The sequence below is a fragment of the Neodiprion virginianus genome, chromosome 3 (genome assembly GCF_021901495.1).
Source record: "Neodiprion virginianus isolate iyNeoVirg1 chromosome 3, iyNeoVirg1.1, whole genome shotgun sequence".
In the NCBI taxonomy this organism is placed as follows: Eukaryota; Metazoa; Arthropoda; class Insecta; order Hymenoptera; family Diprionidae; genus Neodiprion; species Neodiprion virginianus.
In genome coordinates this window covers 33,994,916-34,013,869 of record NC_060879.1, presented here as the reverse complement: position 1 = coordinate 34,013,869, position 18,954 = coordinate 33,994,916, and the positions used below count along the sequence as shown (strand labels likewise).

The window sequence follows — 18,954 nt, the reverse complement described above, 5'->3', positions numbered from 1 at the left end:
AAAGTTTCACCCCTGGTTTCTGAACCAAAGAAAATTGCCGGAAACATTGCGAGGTTATTTACCGATGGGGGCAAAGCCGGGAAGTTTTTAAGGCAAATTACTAATTGAGGTTAATTGGTATGCGTAATATTAATTTGCATTATTTTTCTGTACCCATAGTTAGAAAACATATTACCATACTTGTCATTATTTTATATCGCGAAATGTACAATTTTTAAAGGAGAAATTGAGAGTTTATTTTCTTCCGAATATCGTGTTCCAATCTTTGACGAGAATTTAGCTGATCGAGCTACATTTTCCCCGAGTGAATATTTCTTACCTGTCACGGGATCCTTTATTCACTACAAAATGCATTCGGATATTTTACCCTGATAAATTTGAGACGGAAACCGCGTCGAATTCAATTAACAGTATTTTACTGTAACTAAAGTCACGTCTCCGCAAATTTCATTTCGTGGTACACAGACCGGTATACATTTATGACCAGAATAAAAAAGGAAAGGTAATTTACTCCTCGACGTCGGATATAGGGAATGGCAACAAATTGAACGGGCCAATTAACCCTTGGACCCAAAGAAATGTTCAAAGAGGGTGAACGATTGCCGTTGTACAAGTAAAAAAGCAGAACGCTTCTCCTCCCCAACCAAATCGAAGAAAAAAGTTGAACCTTCGGTTGATGTTACGAATTTTCATGAAAAAAGTTTGACCCCGATTTCCAATGCAACAGCAAGTTACATTTTTTTTTCATTCGTATCAATTAAAAGGCGATCCGTTGAATATTCATGAACATACAAGTCGGTAGAAACCAAGATTAACTCCGACATCCGGAACGACCAGGAAACTGGACGAGGCGAGCGTAAAAATTTTGTGGTAAAACAAGAGTAAACAGAGGGATGAATTTACCAGACAATAGTAACGAAATATTTCCATCCCATTAGTCGAAAACAAAGCAGCACATCCTCGCGTCACTGCTTCTAGCTGCTGCCACGGCCGTGTTCCGTATAGTAATTAAAATTAATTACGCTCTTCACTCTTCTTGATGAGAGCCGAGGTCCTTGGCCTTTTTTTTCGAATTGTGTGCGTTCTCTTGGAGGAGATCTTTTTTCGCTCACTTCAGTATTTTTCCGATATTCTCTGATATATTTCGCTACATCGGGGAAGCTTGATAGTTACATCGAATAATGAGAAATTAAAAAAAAACGAATCCGTGGTTGCGACCCTGATCACCTGCACCAGTCCGATAAGAAAGTTTGTAGATCAAAAAAGCGACAGGGGAAAAAAAAATTTGCTCGCATCGAAGAAAATTTAATAGGGGTTGATAAAATGTATCTCCCCTGCAGTGGTAGAGAAGTATTCTCTCGAACGAGACAATCTTTGATCTCGGTATTTGATACCCACGTTACTTACAAAATACGGCCAGAATAAACTTACTCCCATTGTCGGTATATAAGGCGATAATACAAACGTCGTCGCAAGGGTGTGAAATCAGTGCACGAGTTATAAGCGAGCCAGGCGGCGATCCGGGGTTGTCAACGTAACGTATTGGGAGTTCGGACTCGAACATTGGGTCAGCGTTCTTCCGGTTGGACGAATGGAGCTTTCCGAATGGACCGGAACGGTTTCGAATGATTTGGAAAGGTTCCGAATGGCGCCGGAGGGACGAAGTCGAGCTCGACACGCTGCTTCAGGGCGACCCGTGTCGCATTAATATTTTATAGACCGCGGCAGGAATAATTCGGAGAAAACGCCGCAGCTGAGTGGACACAGCGGAGTTGATTCGTTTGCCGGGTTGCGAGTGCAAGCCCTGCGGAAAGCTCGGATCGCTCTCCGCAACTCTGTCTCCCTCTCACTTCTCGAGTTAATTCCGAATCTCCATCGACAACGTCGATTGATCATTCGACGACGGCTCGACACACCCCGATTCTTTAATTCGCTTCGATTTACGTCGTACGAAACGAATTTACTCACTGCGGTATTTCACTCAGACGCTGGAGTAGACCGTTGCCAATAAAACCACGGACTTGACTCGGGCGCGATCGAAGACAACGGATTTTTAAGCTTCTTGATATTGTTGATTCCAAATCGCGTATGCGCCATTGTACGACCATTTGCCAGGCGTAAAAGTGACGAGGCGTATTTTTTTCCCCTTGTATTAACGCGAAGAATATGAGGATGCATTCAAAAAGGGCGAAGCTAAAAAATGGATCAATTAATAGTGAAGGATGGTACACGCTTAGGTTTCATATTATTTTTTGAGATGGTAATTTTAGTGAATAAGATATGGGTTTTAGAGCTTTAGTAGCGAATGCCGCGAGAAAAAAATTATTTGCCCTTTTACCACCAAATTCACCTGTTTCGCGCAGACGTCCTTATACCCTTAAACACGCGACACAGTTCGAAAGCAGAGCGTTACCCCTTCGACTGGAGAATAAAAAGCGGAAGATGCCAATCCAAAAATGTTTGTACTATTGCATAGATATGCATTATGAAGATTAATTGGAGCCGTGTTCGGAATTTTCATCACTCGACACTTCGACTGTTCAAAAGTTTACAATTCTTCAAGTTTGAACGATCCGAAGCGCTGATGAGATGACATTACGACGTATGTTAAAGAGATCTATAATTGTTCGAAGTCTTGAGGAGCGGATCAATAAATAAAATAGCTTCGTTGAATTTCAATATGAAATATGAATGAACATGAAAGAGTTGAAATTCAAAAAGTACTTTAGAAAGTCCAAAGTATAAAATCGTCGGAATAAACTTAGATATAAAAATAGAATTCTGACGATTCGCATATTCTGACATTGTATATATTGACTAAAATTTCGTCAGACCTTATCATACTTGACCTATCCATATTTTGAAATCCTGTGAATTAGATTTTCGACTCCCTGTGAGAAACTCGACACCGTGACCTTCTATCGCGACGCCACTTAACTTTTCGACCGCCGATCCATTCGATTTGTTTCAGCCCCGGTTCGGCAAATGAAAACAAAGGTTCTTCCATTCGCAGAGAAGCGGCTTGTCTAAACGTCTTCGGCATCGAGCAAACCTCGGCAGCTCTCTAACAACGATTGATTCGCGATTTCACCGCGACTTAAAGAGGGGGACGAAGGTGGGAAACAGGTGGAAGGGAACCACTGGCCGAAAACCGTCTTGCCGCGAAGGTTGCCGAAGGTAATCCGATTGATTAATCGCCCTCGTCCCGCGAAGATGGACTGGCAGCAGCTCCGCCTGTGGGTGGATGGACATCGGTCTCGGCAATGTGACATTCGCCTTGTATACATCGAATCCATGTCAACATTATTTTATCGCAATTTTTCCCACGTCTTCGAGGATCGCAGACCACCATGTCCTTCAACCTTTCACCCTCCAACTGTCTCGGAGAACGACTGCTTTGGCCGGCAGTTCTTACAGGATAAGCGTCCCAGTTATTGACACGTTTAGACCAAATTATTGAGCCTTTCATTTTCCAAAGTTATAAATTCACGGCAAAAATTGTGAATTTCTCGTTGACTAAAACCAATTTTTAGAAGGTTAAAGGATCAGTGGCACAAAATTCTATGGAACGCATTGATGAACGAAACGCACACTCTGTATACTTGCATGTTTGCTCGAAAATACGTGACATAATGCGTAGGGAAAAAGGTCGCGTTTTGAAAATGGTTTACATTTGTAAACGTGAGCTTGCGGCCGGTAAAGGCGGACGCGAACAAACCGGTGGACCTCGGGTAAAACAGAGCGGGTAGTTAAGCTCTATCGCCGAAGTCAAGGCACGTTTCGCTTTTTGTAACTTCAATCGGAAACGGCTCGTAAAAGCCAATGTTTTGCTATGGGCACCAGGAGCGTAATTAAGCGGAATCATTAACGCGCCACGAGTATCGTTTCGCGACGACGTTAACACCGAAGGAACGAAAATGTTTCCAACGAGATAATAAACAAGACGGCTGATGAAATTAAAATTCTTCCTGACATTTTCAAAAATCACCACTCCCCAATGTCTGATTAAAATGGTGTTTCGAAATTCCCTTTTCGTAGCCGTCGACGATTGATCTTCCGACGATCGAGAAATCATCATCGTACGTAAAATAAGAAACAGCGTCTCTCCGCCACGTGGCTCGATCGATGCGACATTGATTTGACATTTTTCTAAAGTAAGGAGCTTACGTTACGTTAGAAGTTCAGTCTGCAGAAGCGGCGCGGCGGTCTGCGCCTACTTCCTCCAGGAAAATTGCCAATTTCCTGCACTCCGATTCGTGGAAGTTTGTTTTCTGTTCGTCGTTTTACCGATAGGGACAGCCGCATGTCCCTTCGCTAATGTGCCGTCCTTGCTTAGAAACGGGAAATTGCCGGTTAGTTTTCTCTAGACCAGTTCAATACGTGTATAAACCCGACCCGACCCGACCCTTACATAGTATCGCCTCTAATTTACTTTGCCATCCGCAGGTTGGGAATTGACCCTCAATTTTCCTCAAGTATAAGCTGCCAGCCTTGCTTCTGCTCTTGAAACACCCGCTCGACTATCGAGTTCGGTAAATTATTTATCGGCGTAGAAGTTGCTCCGATAATGAGCCACCAGATCAAAGACCACGAGGAAACTCTTGATACAGAGATCGATCATCATCGCGCGGAAGTATCGACACAGATGCGGGATATGAAGGGGCAATAATCTGAGGCAGCGATCCTTGGATGAGAAATCGCGAATTTGATCGGCAAAAGCATCCTGCGCTTTGGAAGACAGTCTGAGATCTTTCAAACGTCCAACCTTGCTCGTACATGTATACATGAGTATGGTAAACATAATATGTGGTGGTATTTTCCTTGCGATTTTCACGAGAGAAAGAAAGGAGAAAGAATAAAAGAGAAAGGAAAACAAGGGAGGATTTTACAAGGGAGGTAAACGAAGCATCGTGTCATTTCGGCTGAAGAGAAACACGTAAATGATATGCGAATCCCAACGGCCAATATTATTCCTCGTTTATGGGCAAGCCGTGTGCGCACACGTGCTTTATACACGACGACCCCGTTGGCAGGTAGATACAAGTTACGGTCTTTTTTATACTCGTCGCCGATAAGAAACCGCGGTGCTTTTTTTTGTTTTCTTTTCGCCCCCATTGCGCTCGTTTTTTCTAGTCAGCGACCCTTGGAAGCGAGAAAAGAGAACCGAGGAGGCGATAAAACTGAAGGAAATTAGTGCGAACAGTAATATCATATTAGAGTGACGAATATCCTTCGTCTCGTCACTTCGGTTTTTACTTCGCTACCCCGAATTCTAGTTATCGAAAGCATGGAAATCCACTCGGGTTACTTGCGATTGGTCGGCTTGCATTTAATCGGTAGAAATACAGTTGATTAATCATTGGCATTTTTATTCCAAAAGAATGTAGGCGCAAAATCTCTCAAACACCGTCGAAAGACATCCATGTACCATGCATCGTAAAAGCGAATGGGCGGCAAGCGCGTCGAGTCGCAGTCGGAGTTTCGGTCCCCGCGTATTTTCAGTTTGAAATAGTTTTAAGCCGAACATTCGAGCTTTCCCGTAGTTTCGGGAACAACTTTCGGCCATCGGTATGTATAAGTGAATGCATCTGCGGGATGGGAGGCAGGACTGATATAAGCAGGGTGAAATGTGGAGTTATCGGCGACGGCGATATTCGACATTATCAACCCGGCGACTCAGCTCGACGAGGCGATCCCTGAAAACGGAAGACGGGACAGACCTGCGGTCACAATCGAAAGTTGGAACGTATCTCAACTTTTGGCATTGGCTTTCCAGAGGCCTCGATAAATCTCGGTTCTCGTTCCGAGCCGCGTGACGAAAGAAGAGGAATTCGATATAGCCGCAGCCTTTTTATACGCAGCTTTATGCACGCGCGGCGGAAAATTGTTGCGGAAAAAGCATCCTGCAGCTGCCGCAGGGATAAAAATCTCCCGCAGTGCAGGTGGACGCGAATAACGTTATCAGATTACGGGTAAAACATCGATCGCCTGTCCACGACGTGTCTTCTGCTCTATTTATTCCTAATTGAAATATGGCAAAGCTTTTGTCGGTGTTTGAATCTGTTCCGGTACAAATACTACTATTCCGACCGAAAGATCGTACGCCATTCACCGCAAGCCGGGTCGGGATGCAACTTATATTCCTTTAACTCGAAAGCCGTGTTCGATCTTTTCATCTTCGGCTCTTTCCTCGTACCATATATATATATATATATACACTTAATACTTGTATGTATACATTAGGAAGCTTTTTCATCATAACCTTTCGCAAGGTTGAAACATGCTCGAATTCAATTCACCCTTGATAAAAATTTCTCTGGAATTCGCTAAAAGTCGTTTCATATTATTTGAATATTATCTTGTAACAGCGACTCGGACTGATGTTTATTTCAACGGAAAATTATGCGGGGAGAGCTCTCGTATACTTCAGAACTTCGTTCGGGAAATTAATTCCAAGTCTATCATAGCTGCGTTAGGAATAATACAATATCGCTGTTCCGCCAAAGATCGTATAACCAACCAACGACGAAGCGTGGTGCACGCTACAAAGTCTGCATCACGGCGTGCAAAAACGAATCTAATTATCATTTTACGATAAGTGAGTGACGTTCAGCGACAGTCTCAGGAAAACGAACGTACTGCATTTGTATTTTCTCTTTTGTGCCATAAACTCTATACTTGCGTACACACGTGAAAGCGTGTTAACGCATTGCGGAGGAATCAAATATTGTCGTTTAAATTTACCGAGGATTGTAACAACAATTTGCCACATCTGTTACTATACCGGATACGAATTATCGTTATTGTTATTATCATTATTATCATCGTCTGGTTCTTCACTCAAGGCAAACGATCGCCAGCCGTTTCCAGCTTTCAACGATCCGGTTCAGATGTTTGTTATATAAATTCTCAAACATTTCTAAACGTCTTGTAAAACGTAATTTGTACCCCGTGGATTCCGGCTCCACGTCGCTTCTTAACGCGATGAAAACACACGTCATCGCCGCAGCGGCGCATCAGCTTAACCCGTTCACTTCAAAATGAAAATATTGCCTCAAACTGCATTTATTTGAGTAAGGAAACACATTTTTCCACGATTTTGAGGTGTTTTGGACGTGTTTCAGAGATGGAATTTCTTGTCAAAATTTGCGTTTTTCTCGCAATGTGAGAATAATTCTATAAAATAAATAGTGGCAATCGATTTGTCGGAAAATTTTACCCCTAAATCATATACTTGACAATTATTTAATGTGCAGTATGTCTCGAGAAAATCGGATAAAACGAAAAGCAAAATTCTACGCTATAGTCTACAAAAACGGCGAATGGGTTAAATACGATTTTCCACCATCACGAAGGCTTATTATACACCAGTAATTCGCAAGAAGTCACGGATTGCGGTCGTAGAATTTCGTCCTCACTTCAGCGCGAAATAATAGCCTCAAGCCAATCAATTTGTTAGGTCATACAGCAAAAGCGCGATTGTTTTAGTATTTCCGCAACCCGCCTAATATCAAAATGGCTGACAATATCGACGGTGACGTCCAGCCGGCGACCGATAATATCCGCGGTAAAATCGTTTCTATTTTGCGATTGCTTTGTTCCTACAATTGTTCCACGAGTCAGTGAACAGCTATGCTACCGTTATTTATCCTGCACCGATACATCGATGATGAGATTACGAATAATTCTGTCAACTGCGATAAGTTGAGAACGGTGCCGGGTTGCCAATCCGTTTTACGATTAGCTTATTCATCGCCTACGGATAACCGACTATTCAACCGATTCGTGCTCCCACAATAACTCGAATTATTATTAATTATCAGCTTTGGAGTTGATTATTATACGTATATTACCGTTCGTCGCTGCATCGTCCTCGACCTCAATGACAAACAGATTGTAAAAAAGAAAAAAAAAAAAAGAAAAATTGAAAACTTACTTGCTACCAGTGACTCTTATATACGGCGACAATCTTTCGTTCTCCTTGGAAAGAAAAATACCGAATGAATGAGACGGCATCTCGAATATCGAGGAAATCGTTAGCACGCGTGTCGTATGGCTGATTGCGCTGTCGCGTCACGTTTGGTCTGCAAGATGTATTTTGTTCACAGGCATATACGGTGTTCGATCGTGTGAAACACGGGTGCATGATCATCGCCGAAGTAAAAGAGCCCGGCTGCCGTGGCCGAGATCCGGGTATCACGTAACAACGTGATATTGAGGGGGGCCGACGACGTACGGACGATCTCCACTGACGAGGGTCTCGGCGACTGATAACATTGCGTCGAGCTTTCACACCTGCCAAACCGCTGGTTTATCCGGAGATGAAGCAATAACTTTTCCCAAATGGATCCTACCGTGACACGAATTAATGATACAAAATGAGAAGTGAGCACCGCAAGGTAGCGAAAACGAAATTTATGGTAACGCGACGTGCCTTTCCTCGAGTGATTCAGGTTCAATGTCACTTACAATTGATACCGCGTATCGTACGGATTTTCAAATACCTCGATTCGAAGGAAAGTATCGAATTATACGCATAATTTCTGCGCTACTCGTCAAATGCATTTTCAAATGCCCGGACGATGCGAAGAAACTACAACTCGACTACGAGCCCGTCAGTTTATCTTGAACCTGAGGACGGGTCCTGTTCAACCTGCTCCTGCGTATCCTGCTTTAGAGGCAATAATTTATCCCTCGAGCATCGAAGTTGCCGCAAGCTTTTCGAACGATGACTGCGGTAAATTTCGAAACTCAGTTCGGAATAGGATTCGACCGATTAAGCGATCTGTACACAACGTGTACGTGTTATACAAAACATTTCAACGAACATTGAACCAGAAGAATGAAATAAACCCAACGATGATCGCTCAAAAATTCGATTACAGCGAGGTTTCTAGACGTGTATCTTCATAGGCAGAAACCACTGCGTTTCCCCGAATCTTAGAGACTCCCGAGAACTATTCGATGAAAGAAGTCACTTCAAAGAGATTCGACTTACCGGTACCGCAAACGTGTCTCGTTGGGTACACGGAAAGCAGACTTGAGAAATCAGAGTATCGGAAGAAGTGTGTACGCTAGGACGTGTTATAAAGTCTGATCAGGTTCCGATAGTTGCTTCGGTTTCCCGTGTGTCTGTAAGTAGCGAAGGTATAATACACGCGGATAGACGCAGGTATGAACAAATAAGAGTAGACGCTTCGAAGTTGGAGGTGCGGTCGTTTTCTTGAGCGTCGATTGTATCGAAGTCGTGTATCGGAAACGCGGAACGCGTAGATGGGAGGGTTGGATATAGGCGGGTATTTGCACAATGGCGGAATAGGAGGTTTGTCGCTTTTGTCAAACCATGAATCGGTAATGTATCGATCATGAATCAAATCCAGTTCCCTCGGGAATTCCTATACGTACATCTACAAACTTTGCCATCGGCTTTTACCTTCCCCGCAGCTTATACTTCACGAGTTTATGACCCAAAACCCTCGACGTTCTTGAGATTTTACACCGTTTCAAAGAGAGCTTACAAAAATCTTCACGAATCGGATCGCCTCTCTGTTTTACGGCGAATACAAATTCCCTATCACTCACCGCTCTCACGGGCTTTTTCGACGCCCTTCGCGATTCTTTCCGCGACCCCTTTTCCGAAGGAACTGTGGTTTCGCAGTGTCGTGTTGAATAGCTTTTATGACACAAAAAAAGACTCTGTGGATTGAAAACACCGCGCAGATCAGAGTCTGTCTAGTAGAAACCGTCCAGGTCAGCTAACACGAGACATAATTAGCGGTGAAACTGGAAATTTGGACTTTGCTCAAATTATCCAGACTTCCAATGGATGAGAAATGAGTTACGATAATACGAAGAAAATCGATCCCAGCAAAGTTTTGGTCCGATGCTTGTAGCGCGTTTCTGCAACATTGAATAACAACCAGGAAAGAGAATCGAATGGCTTTTAGTCATCGTATTTGAATTGCGTGAAGAATAACGCCGACCGGTTATCGAAACTAACGAACGCGGTTCAGCTGCGATGGTGTAGAAAAATTCCAAGTCTCGTTCATTCTCTCGATGCAAAATCGTCCCTGCCTTTACAGCAGAGCTTAAGTAAGTATCGGACGCTGAAAAGGATTACGATTCTGTCGGGAGAGTGGAAACGTGACGTCGTTCCCCGTCACCGTGACGCCGACCATTTGTCGCTGGAGGCGTTGCCGAGCGCCTTGGGACTGCCCAACGACGTGCCCCAATGATTGATGACGCGTCTTTATTCATCGCATCGATGAATACACGGAGCTCGGCGAGATCGATGCAAAGTTATGTACATCCCTTCCTGCCTTACACCATACAGGCAGGCCATCAAATTCCCTCTGACTTTCCTGCAGGTTGAGGAGGTTCCTCGATCGCGTCTGTCAACCTCCTCCAAAGGCACATCCGCGGTATTCATACACCGATAATGGCGTGCCAAATTCCCGGTTTAACCCCATTTCACACCCTTCGTGTAGAGCTTAAGTTTAGTCCTCGGTATATCAATTTTCTTTTTTTTTTTTTTTTGTTTTTTCTTTTATCCATAACGTTATGATAGATGGTTCGTTGTAATTTCAAAACTTTCGGGTATCGAAATTTCGTTGTAATAGATTTTTTCGAAATTTCTTCAAATTTGTCAATTTTTCCATGTCAACGGTTTGCTATCAGGTACCTACTGGATATGGAACGCGAACATTGTGTCCAGCCCGTTGCGGGGATACAACGTCACGGGTCATCCTTTGTTATCATTGACGGCTCGACGGTTGACGGGAATTTAATTTTACGTTTTCACCCTCTCGATACAAGATTAACGAGCTGTTTTGGGGCACGCGGGCGATTATGACGACGGCGCGGCCGCAAAAACAATTCTCCGATTCTTTAATTTCATCGATTATCATCCCCCTTCATATTTTTCGATCCGATCACCGTTGGCCGAATTAAAAAATGAAGTGGGTTGAAAAAATAAAAAACGAACAGGATACAAACTGCTGTGTAAAGTCAAAATTCGTTAAAGAAGTATACGAGAAAAAAGATGTAATCGTTTGAGACTATGGTTGAAATTTTATCGAACGGGACGATATTTAAGAACCAACAGAATTGCAGTGTTTGAAAACAAACGACGTATATAAATCGTTCACCGATGCAGTATATATCCAATATATAGGAAGAAAGGGAAACTTGTCGAATTTGAATCAACAGATTGCTGTCAATCTGTCGTCACAAAAAGAGAAATACGAGCAGGTATAGTCAAAAGGAGCCGCGGGCCAGAGACGAGGGTGAAAGAATAAAAATTGCCCAAATTCCCGCCCGAGCTTTTAGTGCCCTCTTATTCTACATGGGGACAATTTTACACCGAGGTTGACTTCCGGCGGAAGATCGCGGCGCGCCTAGACAGCCGAAAAATCAAGCCACGGCCACTCGGAGGCTGGCAGCGGATGTGGGGGTGGAAAAATTACGAGAGCAGAAACAGGTGACGAATCACGTCGGTATCTCAACTTCGCGAAACTCTCTCAGTCACCTTTGGCACGATCGTATTGACGGAAATTCCAAACGCCGGCGGAGAAATCGATTACAGTCCGCAAAAATTCAAGAAGGAACGAATTTCAGAGGCATGCGAATAATTCGATACCGCGAATCGAGTTGGGATTATTCCAATTTCTTACCATACGTACCTGTGACAAAAAATATAAAAAATATTAGAATAATTCAGTGAGAATCCCAAATTTTCCATTTGTAATATTTTTTTCTTTATTATCATTCAAAGTCTACTTTTATTTCACAGTTCTTGTTATTCCTAAGGCTGCTGGCAATCGTTTAAATTTATTAATCTTTCAACTCCACATTTACTCATTACTAATTTGAAGAAATAACATTTAATTTCCTGTCGATAAGAATTTCAAACATTTGAAACGAATAATTCGAATAACTCGAACTGCTTGAGTCACTAAAGCATAATTGGCACATTCGATTCGATTCGATTCAACCTCTATTCGCACACCCCTAGACAGAATTCCCATCACCGGAAAAAGTTTTGAAAAAAAGTGTCAGGCTGTATCGCTTTTACACGGCCGAAGCGAGGCACCGAAGTTGGCAAAAATCAGTTTCTTCGAAAGCATGTGTGCAAGGTTATGTCGGGGAGGGATATGGCGGAGTAAAGTGGCAAAGGGTCCACGGCGAGCCGAGGGGCGAGGGCGGAAAGCCGCGGTATGATAACAGGTTGTGACGGTTGGCAGGCAGCACCAGTCAAGCGAACAGCACGGAGCGCCTGCCTGCCCGGCGTGATTGATGGCTAATTTATAACCCTCCCTCCCCTACCACCCACCCCACTCCTCCCCCACGCTCCTCGAACTACCAACTAGCACCCTCGTAACATTCCCTCCAACGTGAATGATACCCCTGTACCAGGTGCTTACCATTTACACGTATACTTACAACCCTGGGTTACACCCGGTGGACCACCGCCAGGAAATTCTCTTCTTAGGATCCATCTAAACGGATCGTCAAGGAGAGCCGCGGACCCTGCGGATTCCGTGCGGCAAATTTATCGCTCCAAACTTAGGAAAATATCACCTTTATTCCGAACGGTGGTTGATCGGGGTCTGCAGCTTACTTTCTTACTCTCACTTCGAGACTACGCGTGTACGGATTCGGGAAAAAGAATGACAGAGTGATTGCCGACTACAGAGAATGTGTAAAAATATTTATGATTGCAAAAGATCGTCTGTTGTAAATATTAAAATCTGACTGTACACGACTTAAGAAAAATTACTCGACTACTTTGATTACAAAAAAAAAAAGCAATCTTGCGTAATATTCCGTAGTCGTCGGTGATTTTGTTTTTGTCATCTGACGAATAACTAATCAGACTATCTTAATGGAGCGATTTTCCAATTTTGTGTAATTAAGGTCAAGGTTTTAAAGATTTCATGTTTATTGTAATCACAATGAATACGACACGATTGCAAGTGATTACATTGTTAAAAAATGATTGTTAGATTGCAGACGATTTCATGATTACATCGCGATTACAATGATTAAAAAATTACTTCAATAAGGGGTGACACGATGACTGCTTCAGCGGCCAATTCCTCGCGTATCCGTCATGCGCATCTAGTTTTATCTCTTCCATTTATGTATCGTCGATTCGCCGCTTATTTTCGTTCAATTTCAAAACCGGTATCTAACCTTATAGTCGTGAATGTAGAATCGGAAAGAAGTTGATTAAGCGAAGCTTGGGTAAACTTTGTATCCTGTTCGATGTTGCGATGGATCTACCATTGAAATTTATGTGAAATAGTAGAGGTAATATTATTCTTACATCAGTTTCACGTCATCCCTCGATTGGATGTTCTGTCTCATTTCAAGAGCTGAGTTTACACTCGAGTCTCGAGTTACATTCTTCGATTTTTCTTACCACCGTTAAATACCGCGAGAAGGCCACTCGCTTGGAATTGTTGAAACAGTGCGTCAGAGTTATTCCACTTTTAATAACGCGAAAATTTTCAACGCCTGGTCCGACCCAATAAGATTTTCTTCCAACGATGACTTGTTACAGTGATTTACTAGCCTTTTCGTCTATATTACGTTTATAATCAGGTGAAATACCGCATTTTCAAGTCCTTGTTTTTACCACACGCGCACAGCTGTAGGAAATCGGAGTAAACAAACGAAACGTATCATTCGTCAAAGATTTTTCAACATTTTCCATGCGTATTCAACGGTAAATTTATACCTCGAAACAAGCGGACGAAATTCGATCGGACTTACAAAAGTTACATGTGAAATAACCACCTGTCAAATTGATAAAAGTTTTATCTGCGGTGTATTCTCGGCGGGGCGGCGCGGCAAAAACGCACCTCTGTGTGTCTTCATATTCCAATAATAGGACTGGAAAGTTAATCTTATACTTTTGAGAACGTCCAGATGTCGGGATTTCCCATACAATGCGACAGGTATAAAAACGGCACGCTACTCGTCTGGACTTGAAAATATTTATGGATTGCGCGAAACTTGAGGTTTTCCCCAAGAATCCATCAGCCTACAACGACAATTCTTAGTCGCTTACTCCAGAGAGACTCCTTGTTTTCTCTGTAAGATTTACGAGCTGCGCCGATAGTTTTTATAAGCATCCAGTCACTTGTAGTGCGCATTAAAATTTCATAAAACATAAAGTTACCGCAAGACTATGTTTCTTCTAGACGATCGTACCGAAGAAGTTTTCAAAAAAAGAAACAAAAAACAAGAAAAAAAAATCCAAATATTTTATGGCATCGTATCTTTTCCCTAAGGTATCAAGAGTTGTGGGACAATCGTTCGAGTCGCTAAATATTTTAAACATTGTTCACGCGTGCTCGTAAAGAAAAAATATATATATTATATATACATATATATATATATATAATACCAAGCCCTTTTCAACGACTGGTGCACATGTAATATTTGAAGTAAGAATATCAAGAAGTTCCATCAGTTGGAATTTGTTACCAGCTTGTCAGCATTTGTTACATTTGTTACATTTCACCCTTTATAGACGTCGTATTTTGCCCCAACATTTTGCCCACATTAATCGTTGTAAAAACTACCTGTGAAATTGACAAATTTATCACTCATGTTCTGAAGTGACGAGTAAGAACTCGATCACACTCCGGCATGCAAATACAAGCAATCGCTGTGATAGGAGGCTAGTTTTTTGCTCTCGCCTTGACGTTACAATCGTAAGATTGTCACCTAGATGCAGTATAAGATAGCGGATGGAAACTCACCCCTGGATGACGGGGGTGTTCGGACAGAGAGTGGGTAATTAAACCGATGATGTCAGCACTGCAGCAGGTAGTTTTCCATCCAAGAATAAATAACACGACTATGCGACGACTAATAATCGAGAACACCGCGTGTCGATTCCGTGCGGAAAGCACCTGTTCACAATTTCATTGCAATTCACCAGGACGCGGTAGGTTTCTCACTCATCGATCACGCCGGTTCGAAGAATTAACCGCGACGAAGGCGAACGCGGGCGACACTCGACGACTTCCGGAAACCGAACGCATGGCGGATTCGCCAGGGAAGGGTCAGGGAAAGAGGGGGAGGGGGGAAGCCGGGGTTCGTTTTTTCCAAGTTTTTCGTTCTATTTCCCTCTCTGTCTTCTTTTTAAAGATCCTGTTTCAGCCGGGGATCCGACGCTGCCACGAGACGCGGGATAAAGCGCCGCTTCTCACTGCGGCCCCGGCGCTCGTTTCGCGGCCCGCGAACCGAACTCCCGATTCGACGCGACACACTAACGAAAATAACCCCGAGAGACGGCCAGCTAAATATACTGGAGTCCGGCTGACGACTTGGATTCAATCTCGGCTCGACCCGCCGTCCGCCGAGTCGCACCGCGCTTTCCGCGTCCGAAAAGCTCGGTCCACCTGATCGTCGTGCAGGAGTCACCGATTCGGGCTTCTTCCGGTTCCCCCTTTCGGAGCGATCGCCTGCGGCCTGCACGGAATCGCGGAGCTTGCGACCTGTCGAGCTTGCGAACGATCAGGCGGGGTTTTGTCAGAATTTTTAGACACCAAAGGCACCCGCCTCGGTTTTAACAACGGTATTATCACCGCGAGCTTATAGAATACCGCCGCGCCGGCCGGACCACCGGCTCGATATTGTAAATATTTATAGACCAGAAGGACAGAGGTTGTGAATAAAGCAGACTCTGTGCGAAAGCCGACGGCGTGAAGAGCCGCTCCCAGAAGCAACTCGCGCTCCTTCCTTAATCGCGTTTAGCATCTTATTTCGCGACCTAACGAACTATAAAAATCCCCGGGTGAACTCGCCCCCAGTACCGCTTTTAGCTGACGTGATTTGATGAGGGAAAATCGAGCTGGCTTCTTTCGGGCAATTGGGGACTGTGTTATACCTGTACCGATCGGACAGAGACGGACACCGAAACTTTGCCGATCTCGCCATTTCTGCACATTGCTAACGAGTCGTGAAATCATAAAATTCACACGGAACAAGCCCGGCTGTGATAACCGAACTTTCGAAAGGACTGTATTATTTAGGGAGCTGTGGTTCAATTTCAAGCTTCATGACTTTCAACGATACTGTATCATTTGAAACTTTTCGTTCTCTGATCATTGGCTTCAAGAGGCTTAATTTAAGCCGAAAAGTATTAGGGAATTACTATATTACATCAGTCGAGTTACTGCGATGCAATTTTCAGGCTTTTTCAATCACGCGTTGCCGAATACTTCTCTGATAAAACGACGGGTCTGATCGCAAATATTTTATTGTCATCCAAAAACGGACGGCGATAAAAAGAAGCATTCTCGGGAAACACCGAAGTGTCCGAAGAAAACGAAAGGAGCTTGCGAATCTGCTTCCGCGTGATTTTTGTGCTTTCTTTTGAAGTGAACCACGGTGCGACATTTTCAATTTTTTCGTACGAAACCACTCGCCGGGTCAAACTCCACCTGCCATGATCGACGTAACCTGCTCGAGGCGATGTCCCCGCCTTTTGGCTTCGGTGCCAGTGTTGGAATCGAAAATGAAAAATTCTGCCACGCGAACGTCGAGAGAAGGATATTTTCTGGCACGAGACTCACGCGCGCCTGGTGTAACTTACCTCTTCAAACGAAGACTTTGATCTCTCGCGCGAACCTGAACCTTCGTGCCTTCTCATTGCGTTCAGAATTCTCGGAACTCGCATCGAGATATCCGCAGTAGGGTTTTTCGACTTTATTCTACGCCTATAAGGAGAACGGGGAACTTTCATCTTTTGAACTTTGGCATCCGCGGCTTTTTCAAACCCGAAGAGAAATTTCAATATAAACAGTTCGGTTTCGCTCTTTACGAATTATGAAACTGAAATAGGCGCGTTCGACGCATCACCCTGCACGTGCTATATATGTAAAAATGAGAATTCAAGAGCGTTCTCAAAAATTACTTCACCCCGAAAAGCAAATCTTCTAAATAAACGGACTCGTAGATCGGATTCAATTAAGCTATTTGTTAAGTTTCAAACATACCCGTCTTCACGAATCCAACAGATTCGTTCAAAACGATTCACCTATTTGTAACCTATAATTTGATGCGAACTCATTTTCGGTTAATCCTTATTTTTCAACCCTAGTAACCAGCCGTTAATCGAGTAATTGTAATCCCTTTTTCACGTTCGATATTCTCGTCGGTTTGACCCTTGACATTTACGGTAATTTTACGGTATCGTGTGTAGAAACAAATTTTTTTATTCTACCTTTTGGAGGATACGCCTGCCTTTACGAAGGGTGCGTATTACTGGCAGGGTTATAGGCTTAGGCTGCGCAGCTTCCCCTGCAGCCTGTCAAACGAGGTGTCCCTCATACAAAGTGGCAACGCCGTGGAAATTGTATCGGAATTATTATGCTCAGGACGTGAAATAAAAATTTCAATTTCGCACGTTCGGTACCGAATGGTCGGATGCCTGCTGTTTAGTCGGTTTGCGGAGAAATCACGTCTGAAGAAAGGATGAAGAGGCTAAAAGGTCGTGGACGACTTGCCGCGGTGACTCCGTAAGGCCTTTATTAAGATTTCCCCGAAGTGTCTGATCATCGAACAATATCATCGACTGAATTAAGAATTCTGCGTGATACTGGAGCAATTTGAACTGCGAGTAGAAAATAGCGATCCATTATCCACCCCGATTAATGTTTTATTTCCATTTTTTGTTATTAGCATTGTTTTTCTTACTCCATTTTGATCCGTCAAGCCTGCGTCATCTCCGAAGATGCACGGGGGAATAAAGATGGAGAAAACAAAGTGATACTTGTTGAGATTTTTACCGGGGATCAGGGAAATACGGTTACGATTATGGTTACTGTTACGGGAGAGCGAACCCTATCTGGATCGAGAGTAATCGATGGGAATCGTCGCATAAAAACGAACCGATACCGTACAGTGGATGATTTGCATAGAAAAAGTCTAAGCCGCGATACAAGCTCCGAGTAAAGACTCTAGCGAAAGCTTCGACATGTCGAGGTACTCGAAAATGCGGCTGCTTGTATTGCAGGGAAAGAATCCAGTGCGTTCATGCGTTCCAATCTTAAAGTGTAACCAGGCAGAATTATGAAAACGTGGTTCGAATGCTTCAAGTCGAATATCCCCTATTCGCTTCTTTTGGCCTCTAACTGAGTCACCGTACATATACATGTATAAGCTCGGTTATCTATGATACGCCATTCGTCAGAGTTAGAAGCTGTACAGTCGGGATAAAAGCAGTTGTCGCAGGGCGCAGACCGCGTCGTTTATCACAACCCTTTGGACGGGTGTCGGAATAGAATGATACTGCACGGTGTCTGCAGGAGAGACTGTATATTTCGATGAATAGGCTCTGCGTTTATGTTCCATTTTGCAGCGTATTCCCAACCGACCGAGCTTTAATATTTCCAGCCTCGGTGATCCGCAGAGCCTTGATAAAAGTATACTTGCGTACTTGTACGCACGAAAGCCTCGACCGGATGAAAATTTATAATTGTGTTATTTCGTTGGTAATTTCAATTCCGAAGTCTCCGGAGCCTTTGCCTCTCTGTATACATATAATTTATTTATACACCTTCCTACCTGCATTAACGCTTTTCCGTACTAAATTAAAAATTTCAACTCAGTCTGTGTTTTAATCACGTCCGCGAAGCCCCCGCAACTCCGGCCGACGCGTCAAAATACAACTTTGCATAATAATGAACGAGTTATGAAAATGAACCGCATGAATAATCATGCGGGATACGGCACGTACCTACGCATCTTGTGTAAAAAATATATTTATACATATTATTCTCTGTCTCCGTCTCTCTTTGATAATGATGACAATTCTTCTCGGGAGTGAATAATTCATCATTCAACCACGAACGCAAAACTCATAATAATTCGCTCGAATTTTCGTGAGCCATATTCCGCGGATCCATTGAAAAACCTTTGAAACTGTCTCATTTT

General features: G+C 43.4%; 1 protein-coding gene across 1 annotated transcript in view; it reads right to left on the bottom strand.

The window, feature by feature from the left end:
• LOC124299943 (potassium channel subfamily K member 16) overlaps positions 1-15,025 on the bottom strand; it is a 99,366-nt gene extending 84,341 nt beyond the window's left edge. The window contains exon 1 of the mRNA XM_046753419.1: positions 14,772-15,025. The gene's annotated coding sequence lies outside the window, so the exon portion shown is untranslated. The remainder of the gene's footprint in view (positions 1-14,771) is intronic.
• Between the last annotated feature and the right edge of the window lie 3,929 nt (positions 15,026-18,954).